The 8486-nt window shown below is 51.5% G+C and overlaps 1 long non-coding RNA gene across 1 annotated transcript; it reads right to left on the reverse strand.

The window, feature by feature from the left end:
* Positions 1–1981: 1981 nt before the first annotated feature.
* Positions 1982–7996, reverse strand: LOC124096720 (uncharacterized). Its single transcript, XR_006852986.2, has 2 exons — positions 6422–7996; positions 1982–2137 (listed from the first exon to the last, which is right to left on the reverse strand). It is a non-coding gene; the product is annotated as an uncharacterized LOC124096720 (long non-coding RNA).
* Between the last annotated feature and the right edge of the window lie 490 nt (positions 7997–8486).

Here is an 8486-nt window from a genome sequence, read left to right on the forward strand (position 1 = left end):
TGGAAGGGAAATACCCCACGTTTGAAGTGAGAAGATAAACTTCTGTCTTCTCCCCACTCCAGGACACCGTGGGTCCTCTGCTCTACCCCCATGGTGCCATTATTTGTCTCTTTGGGTCCTGATAAGCTAAAGTTGAGTGCCCCTGCCAATTCTTTCCATGAGGCAACAGCCGATGCTCTGGAGAGCCTCTCTCCAAAGTCAGGCAGAGATGAAAGTAACCAAAGAAATGTCAGAACCTATCACTCTTTCCTTCCTTCCTTCCTTTATTTATTTATTTTTGGTATTGGGGATTGAACCCAGGGGTGCTTTGCCACTAAATTACATCCCCAGTCTTTTTTAGTTATTTCTTTTTAGACAGGCTCATCAAGTTACTTAGAGCCTCAGTAAGTCACGGAGGCTGACCTCGAACTTGCCGTCCTCCTGCCTCAGCCTCCCAAGTCACTGGGATTCCAGGTATGTGCCACTGTGCTGGGCTAGCCTTCTCTTTTGTCCTACAGCCTTAGACCTCAGGTGGGTCCATCCTGGATGGCATCTCATTATCAAAGGAACCCTCCAGATCACCCAGCTTCTGTTCTACATCCCCTGCCTCTTCTCTACCACCCACCATTCCCGGCCTACTGCAGCAGTGGGGGCATACACCAGTGCTCTCTGCCCTGACCCCTCACTGCTAGAAACCATCCCAGGGCCTCATGCCTGCTAGGTGAGTGCTGTACCACTGAGCTACAAACCCAGACCTTTCTATCTTTTAAGACAGGTTCTCCCCAAAGTGTACAAACTGGTCTCAAACTTGAGATCCTCCTGTTTCAGCCCCCTGAGTAGCTGAGATTACAAGATCTCACTAAGTTGCTGAGGCTGGCCTCCAATTTGCCATCCTCCTGCCTCAACCTCCCAAGTTGCTGGGATGACAGGTGTGCATCATCACACCTGGCACTCCAGTGCCCTCTGAAAAGGGCACAACAAGAAAAATTCTCAGATCTGTGGGTGCCGGTGTCATTAAGTCAGAAACCACAGGGCTTCAGCAGAAAACCCAAGGGCTTCAAAATAGATAGATGAGTCCGAAATGCAGCCATTACCCTATTTGGGCACCAGTTTCTTCATCTGTAAGGGGAAGATGATAACCTCACAGAACTATTTAAAGTTTTGTAATAAAAATATAATGGGGGCTGGGGCTGTAGCTCAGCAGTAGAGTGCTCGCCTAGCACGTTCGAGGCCCTGGGTTCGATCCTCAGAACCACATAAGAATAAATAAATAAAGATATTGTGCCCAACTACAACTAAAAATAAATAAATTAAAAAACATATATAATGGAGTTGTATACGTCTCCAATAGAAATATAACATAATTGCAAATACGTTTGGAGGAGGGTATTTTATACTTTTCATTTGGGAATAATTTTATATTTACAGAAAAATTGCAAAGATAATCAGAGAGTTTTCTTAAACCCTTCACCTATTTCTCTAAGGTTAACTTCTTGCATAACAACAATCCATTTGCCAAAACTCAAAAATTAACATTGGCACGATATCATTACTAACTTACAGACATTTGACAGCTTTCATCTATGGCATATATGGCATATATATGATTTAACTTTTTTTGGGGGGGTACCAGGGATTGAACTCAGGGGTGCTTAACCACTGAGCCACATCCTCAGCCTTTTTTATTATTTTTATTTTGAGACAGGGTCTCACTGACTTGCTTAGAGCCTTGCTAAGTTGCCGAGGCTGGCTTGGAACTTGAGATCCTCCTGCCTCAGCCTCGTGAGCCGCTGAGATTACAAGCATATGCCACCATACCTGGCTGATTTAATTTTTTCAACTGATACATTATAAAAAGTAAAAAGAGCCACATGCAGTGGAACATGCCTGTAATTCTGGCAACTGGGGAGGCTGAGGCAGGAAGATCACAAGTTCAAGGCCAGCCTCATCAACTTAGCAAGAGTCTGGCTTAAAAAAAAAATGTACAAGGAAACACATAAAATAAATTTTAATAATATATTTTATTTAACCTGACACATGAGAAATATTGTCATGTCAACATTAATCAATATAAAAAACATAATGGGGTTGGGCGCATGGCTCAGTGGTAGAGTCCTTGCCTAGCAGGCTCGGCGAGGTCCTGGGTCTGATGTCGGCCCTGCAAAAAATAAAACATAAAAATAAAATGAATTTTAAAAAGCACAGTGAACAAAGCTTCACACTCCCTTTTCTAAATCAAGTCTGCGACATTGGTGGTGTCGGGGGAGGGGAGAGCTCTGTGTAGAGCACTTGCCCACCTCGTGAATCCAGCGTGGGCTTCCCGCCTCAGCACATCTCACTTGGACACTAAACCTTCAGTGTACATATACTTGATCTGCAGTTCGACTTCCAAAAAATCATTCATACATACCCAAGTTGTTCCAAAAACCAAAAGTTTTCTGACAACCAAGTTAAGTATCTGTTTTTGAATTAAAAACTAAATAAAATGCAGGTTTCTCAGTTGCACTAGCCACATTTTGAGTGCTGTGTAGTCACCCATGGCTTAGTGCCACCATGTTGGACAGTTCTGGTTTGAAGGATTAAAGGAGATGGTGTATGGGGAACAGTGATAGGGACATAGTGCAGGCGTTCAGCCTGCGGTGTCTCTTGTTACTGTCAAAGCCTAGAGGTGTGGGTACTGGGGGGGATTGAACTCAGGGGCACTCGACCACTGAGGCACATCCCATCCCTATTGTGTATTTTATTTAGAGACAGGGTCTCACTGAGCTGCTTAGGGCCTCACTGTTGCTGAGGCTGGCACTGAACACTTGATCCTCCTGCCTCAGCCTCCTGACGGGCTGGGATCACAGGTGTGGGCCCCCATGCCCGGCTGGCAGGATGCACACATTCCCATTCAGCCTCTCCTGGTCTCATTCTGAGGTCTGCATGTGCCTCAGTTTCCCCCCCTGAGAGAGCTGCAGTTACATTTTTTTCTTTGCACTGCTGGGGATCAAACCCAGGGCTCCCGGCAGCTAGGGACGTGACATGCTCTACCGCTGAGCTGTGTCCCAGTCCCTGACATTTTAGAGTTATTCCAACAGGGGACATTTGGCTGACCCTCACCTTTCAAAACACCCTGCAGGGCTGATTGGTAAATAGATCAAGGTCTGGGAACAGTCCCCGTGGGGGCGGGGGGCTGTCACGCAGTAAGTACTACCTGTTTGCACAGCGTGGGACACCCTCTTCCAGCCTCGAGGTGCCTGGGAAACCTGATCAATGAGAGGGCCCCCGAGGGTCGCTGTGCCAACACAGAATCAGAGGGAGTGGGTGTCTGTGAGTCACAGCTCAGCTCACCAAGAGGACACACCTGCCTCCTGGAAGGGAGGCTGCGGTGCTCGGTTGGGCCCTCTTCCCAGGCAGGACTGGGGACAGCACTGTCAGGCACCCTCCTGGCCCCCTGGGCTCCCTGAGGACTCGGGTCGTTCCCCCCAGTTTGGGCAGAATTTCCTGACAGCCTCCCGCTCCCCAGACTGTGGCTGTGCGTGGCTGGGGACGCTGCGGCCGGGCACCTGGGACCCTCGCACCCCACAGAGGAAACTTTGGGGAAGGTTCCCAGGGTCAAGCCCGTGATACAACCAGGAGCGCAGGGAGCCTCTGTCCAGGGCCAGTTTTAGGGAACAGAGAGAGGCACCGTCTGGAAAGAGGAGGAGACAGACACACGCTGAACCCCCTCTCTGTACCAAGCACAGCGCAGGGTGACAGGCGTCCTAAGACCATGAAATGTCAGCGTAAAGCACGGAGTGGGTTTCATCGTCAGTGTTTTATAGATGGGGACACTGAGTCTTAGGGAAAGCCATCAGACAGCCATACACAGCTTCAGGGGGCTAGAGCCAGAGTCCCAACAGGGCCCATCCAACACCAAAGACTTGGTTTTGTTTTTCCTTCTCTTTCTCCTTCTCCTTCTTCTTTTAGGTCATATCAAAGCCAGCGAAGGCAGGGAAGGCCTATAATCCCAGCATCTTGGGAGGCCAAGGCAGGAGGATTGTAAATTTGAGGCCAGCCTCAGCAACTTAGTGAGCTCTGGTCTCAAAATAAAAAAATAAAAAGGGCTGGAGATGTATCACAGTGGCAAAGTGTTCCTCGGTTCAATCTATAGTACCAAAAAATTAATTAACTAATTAGTTAATTAAATGAAAAAGGCTAGGGGGACAGCTCACGGGTAGAGCGCTTGCCTAGCATACTGGAGGCCCCAGGTTCAACCCCCAGCACCATCCAAAATAAATAAATAAAGGAGAGAAAGGAAGATCATTTGAAGCTATGGCACCAGTGATACAAAACACTTTACACACACACACACACACACACGGATTTTGTCCTCAAAATATTCAGTTGATGATAGGGTCAAACAGAAAGATGTCTAACCTCCCAACTAATAGAAAGAAAAATTCAATGGCAAAAATCCTCCACAAACCAAAAACCAATAAATCTAAAAGAAGCAGAGAAAAAGGAGAACAAAGAAATGCAGAATACAGGGAACCAGTCATAAGAACAGGAGAGATTCAATCACAGACACACAAATACACGCACTCACTTTTAACTACATTAAATATAAATGGACCAGATGCTCCCATTGGAAGACAAAGATTGTCAGAAAGGAGAAAGTCCAAACACAACTCTCTGGGGCTCCAAGAGACACTGAAACACAAGGATATGGGGGAGCTGAGGGCAGAGCCAGGGTGAACTGGGGGTGTCCAAAGCTGCAGGCCATGCCTGTGTCCCCATGTCAGCTGTGAGACTTGACCTTTTCCTGCTTTGGCCTCCGGTACCTGAGTGGGCTCTGGCTCAGCAGTGTGGTTTAATGGCAGCACTCAGTCACTGCCCTTCCATGAACCAGGGACCCCAACTCTCTTAGCCACCCTGAACCTCGGTGTCTTTTTCTATGAAGTAGAACAAACATTCATACTTCAGAGGCCTGCTGTAAGAATAAAGACCACTGTTCATGGCGCCTGGCCCAGGGAACCCTTATAAGTTTACTTTTTGTTTATATTATGGTAATTGAACACGTTCCTGTGTGTCGGATGAGACTGTGGGTTGTCCCTGACACTCTGACGGAAGCGTCTCCCTGCGTGGTTCTGTGGGGGTGGCTTGTGTGTGAGGCCACTGTGGGATCACAGGCATGAGCCACACTCCATCCCTGCCTCCAGGCTGGGGAATTTGAGCAGGGCCCAGGACCTGGGTAACTCCAGGATGTCCACTTCCTGTTTGTTTTCAAGTCTGACAAATCGGTTGGCCTCTGTCTTGGATTAGGTCATGCTCCTACACAGACCCCAACCTTGGTGACTTCCGACTGCCCTCGTGTCAGGGCTGGCTCACCCCTGCCTGCAGCCCCTCCCAGCCCGGCCGTCCCCCCAGCATCAGCCTGGATAAACCCACTTGGCTGCAGGCCTGGCCTGGCGAGGTGATCTACAGCTGCGTCTCTCACTGTTCCTACGTTTGGCTGCAGAAATGTGCTGTGTTTAATTACAGGGACAGCCGGACCCTGCTGGGTGTTATGTGGTGTCAGCACACGTGTCACGTGATCTTTCTGAAATCCAGAAAGCTCTGGGGTGAGGGGCCTGAGCCTGCCGGAGGGACAGCAGGAGGGCTCCCCCACGCAGGCGCCTGCTGGAACCCTCTCTGTTCCTGTTCACAGCCCCGGGGGCGGGCATCAGCGGCCCCACTTCACAGAGGAGGACACTGAGGCCAGGGGCCGTAGAGTGGGGACAGCGATTAAACCCAGCCCTTCTGAATGCCCAGTCGTCCTCCTCCCCAGGTTCCACCCTGTGTCCCCCAGTACTGAGGACCAAACCCAGGGCCTGGAGCAGGCTAGGCAAGCGCTCTGCCACCGAGCCACATCCCCGACCCTTTGTGAGTTTGTGTGTGTGTGTATGTGTGTGTTTTATTTAGAGACAGAGTCTCGTTGAGTTTTTTAGGGCCTTGCTGAGTTGCTGAGGCTGGCTTTGAACCTGCGATCCTCCTGCCTCAGCCTCCCAAGCCACTGGGATCACAGGCGTGCGCCACACCCCGTGCCCGGCTGGCTCCCCACTGTCTCTGGGCTTTGCACTCAGAGGAGATCAGGTGCGTTCTGGGCCATGGACTCTTCCTCCCTCCCTCAGAAGCTAGCCCTTGGCCCCGATCTCTGACTTGCGGGTCCTGGAACTTCTCTACACAATAATGACGAATTTCTTTCTTCCAAAAGTGCTGTGGGGGCTTCCCTCGTTCTAATTCGCACTCAAGTCTTAAGATACTGATTCTGGTTTAATAACTCTGGGTCTGGTATTCTGCATTTCAAACCAGTTCCTGGGTACTGTTGGACCCCACTTTGAGGAGTAAGGGACCGGGGACAAGTGGGGACACAGGGTTGAACGAGACCATCCCGTTCAGGTGCTCCCAGGGGAGGGTCCCAGTTAGCCTGAAAACTTACCTGTGTTGAAGAGGAGCCCAGCTCTCCTGTCAATGACCTGGCAGTGCCAGTCCCACCTGCCCACACCTCTGGCTGTGGGTTGTGTAGAAGTAAATAGCATGGAGTGGGGAGCTCACTGAGTTCAAATGCTGGCTCTGCCACCACTGAGCTGTGTGACCTTGGTTGCATTACTTCACATCTCTGTGCTTGTTCTTTCAAGTGAGAACCATAACAGTCCCATTTCCAAATCAGATACATCTGACACCCTTTAGGACATGTGAGTGGTGAGAACAAAGATTGTGTTATTTAACTCTGTATCCCGTTTGTCCATGGTCCTCTGCTCTGAATTTCTGGTTCCTATCCTGCCAGTGGACTTTTTTTTTTTTAAGAGAGAGAGAGAGAGAGAATTTTTAATATTTATTTTTTAGTTTTCAGCAGACACAACATCTTTCTTTGTATGTGGTGCTGAGGATCGAACCTGGGCCGTATGCATGCCAGGAGAGCACCCTACGCTTGAGCCACATCCCCAGCCCCTGCCAGTGGACTTGTATCCTCTCTGAACATCAGTTTCTTCATCTATAATATGAAGATAGGAAATTCTCCCTTGCAGTTTTATTTTTGTTCTGTGGGTTTTGTTTGTTTGCTTGCTTTTGCTTTGGAAGTGGGGATGGAACTCAGAGGCACTCTATCATGAGCTACCACTCTATCATGAGCTACAACTCCAGTCCTTTATAATTTGAGACAGGGACTTACTAAGATGCTGAGGGTCTCCTTAAATCGCTCAGGCTGGCCTCAAACTGGCAATCCTCCTGCCTCGGCCTCCTGAACCGCTGAGATTATAGGCGTGTGCTCCATGCCTGGCATTCAAGGGGTTGCTGTGGTCAGAGGAGGCCTGGGAGGGCCTTGGAGGTTACCATGTAAACCGTGAAGCGCACTCCCCGCGGGTGACGGGGTCCCGCAGGCTGCGGGGAACACAGACTCCGTCTGGTCGCCTCTAACAGTGAGGCTTTCTTATCCAGCAGCGCAGGGATGGCAGGAAGCCCTGGAGGGGCCTCAGCAGAGCGGCCTCCGAAGGGCCGGAGCCTCTTTGTGGAGCCCTCGGCGACTCAGGCCAAGGCCCGTCTTGGCCAGGCCCCCTCTGGCGAATGTCCTGTGCTACCGACCGGCTCGCACGTCTCCGGGCACCGCGGTCCTCGGCTTCCTCGGCATCCCCGCGGGGAGGGCCCGGCTGTCCGGGGTAGAAGGTCCCCAGGCGCAGTGTCAATGCTGGGCTGTCCCTCCTGCACAGCAGCCTGTAAATGGCCGCCTTTGTGTCGCCCCGATCCTCGGCCGGGCACCGTGGCCAGGGTGTGGGCGCCTCGCCCGCGGCGCAGGGAGGCGCCGGTGTGGGGGGGGCGCAGCGCCGCGCGGACCAGAGGGACAGGCTCGGCGGCCGCGGAACGTGCGCTGCCTGTGCCGAGGGAGGGGGACCTGGCCGGCCAAGGACACCTGCCTGTCACGTCTCCCTGCCACTCCGCCAGGGCCAGCCCTGCCCGCTGTGCAATCGGCCAGGCGGTGGCTCTCGGGTCCCCGCGTTCCGGGATTCCCTGCGGTGGCCCCTCCCCTCCACCTCCCGCGACAGAGACCTGCGCTCAGAGTACCCGCCCCCAAGGCCGTCGCAGCCCAGCAGGGCACAGGGAGGGCCAAGCCGGCGGAGGGGGCAGGGGACTGGGTCCCAGTAATTGGGAGTTTCTGTGACAGTCCGCACGCAGGCATCAAAAAGATGTGGTCCAAGGACATCTAATGACACGGTCTAATAAGAAGGGAAGGTCCCACCCGGGCACGACTTACGTATGTGTGTGTGAATGTGTTTTTGTACTTATATTTGTATAATTGACAGAGAAAATAGACGAGGAGATTTTCCCATCAAACTACAGTAGCACTTGGGCGCAATGGCGCAGCCTGTCATCCCAACGGCTGGGGAGGCTGAGGCAGGAGGATCGCGAGTTCAAAGCCAGCCTCAGCAACTTAGTGACACCCTAAGCAACTCAGCGAGACCCTGTCTCTAAATAAAATACAAAATAGGGCTGGGGAGGTGGCTCAGTGG

Source organism: Marmota monax, unplaced genomic scaffold, assembly GCF_021218885.2.
Source record: "Marmota monax isolate L192 unplaced genomic scaffold, Marmota_monax_Labrador192_F-V1.1 WCK01_AAM20220418_F8-fsc00127, whole genome shotgun sequence".
Classification (NCBI taxonomy): Eukaryota; Metazoa; Chordata; class Mammalia; order Rodentia; family Sciuridae; genus Marmota; species Marmota monax.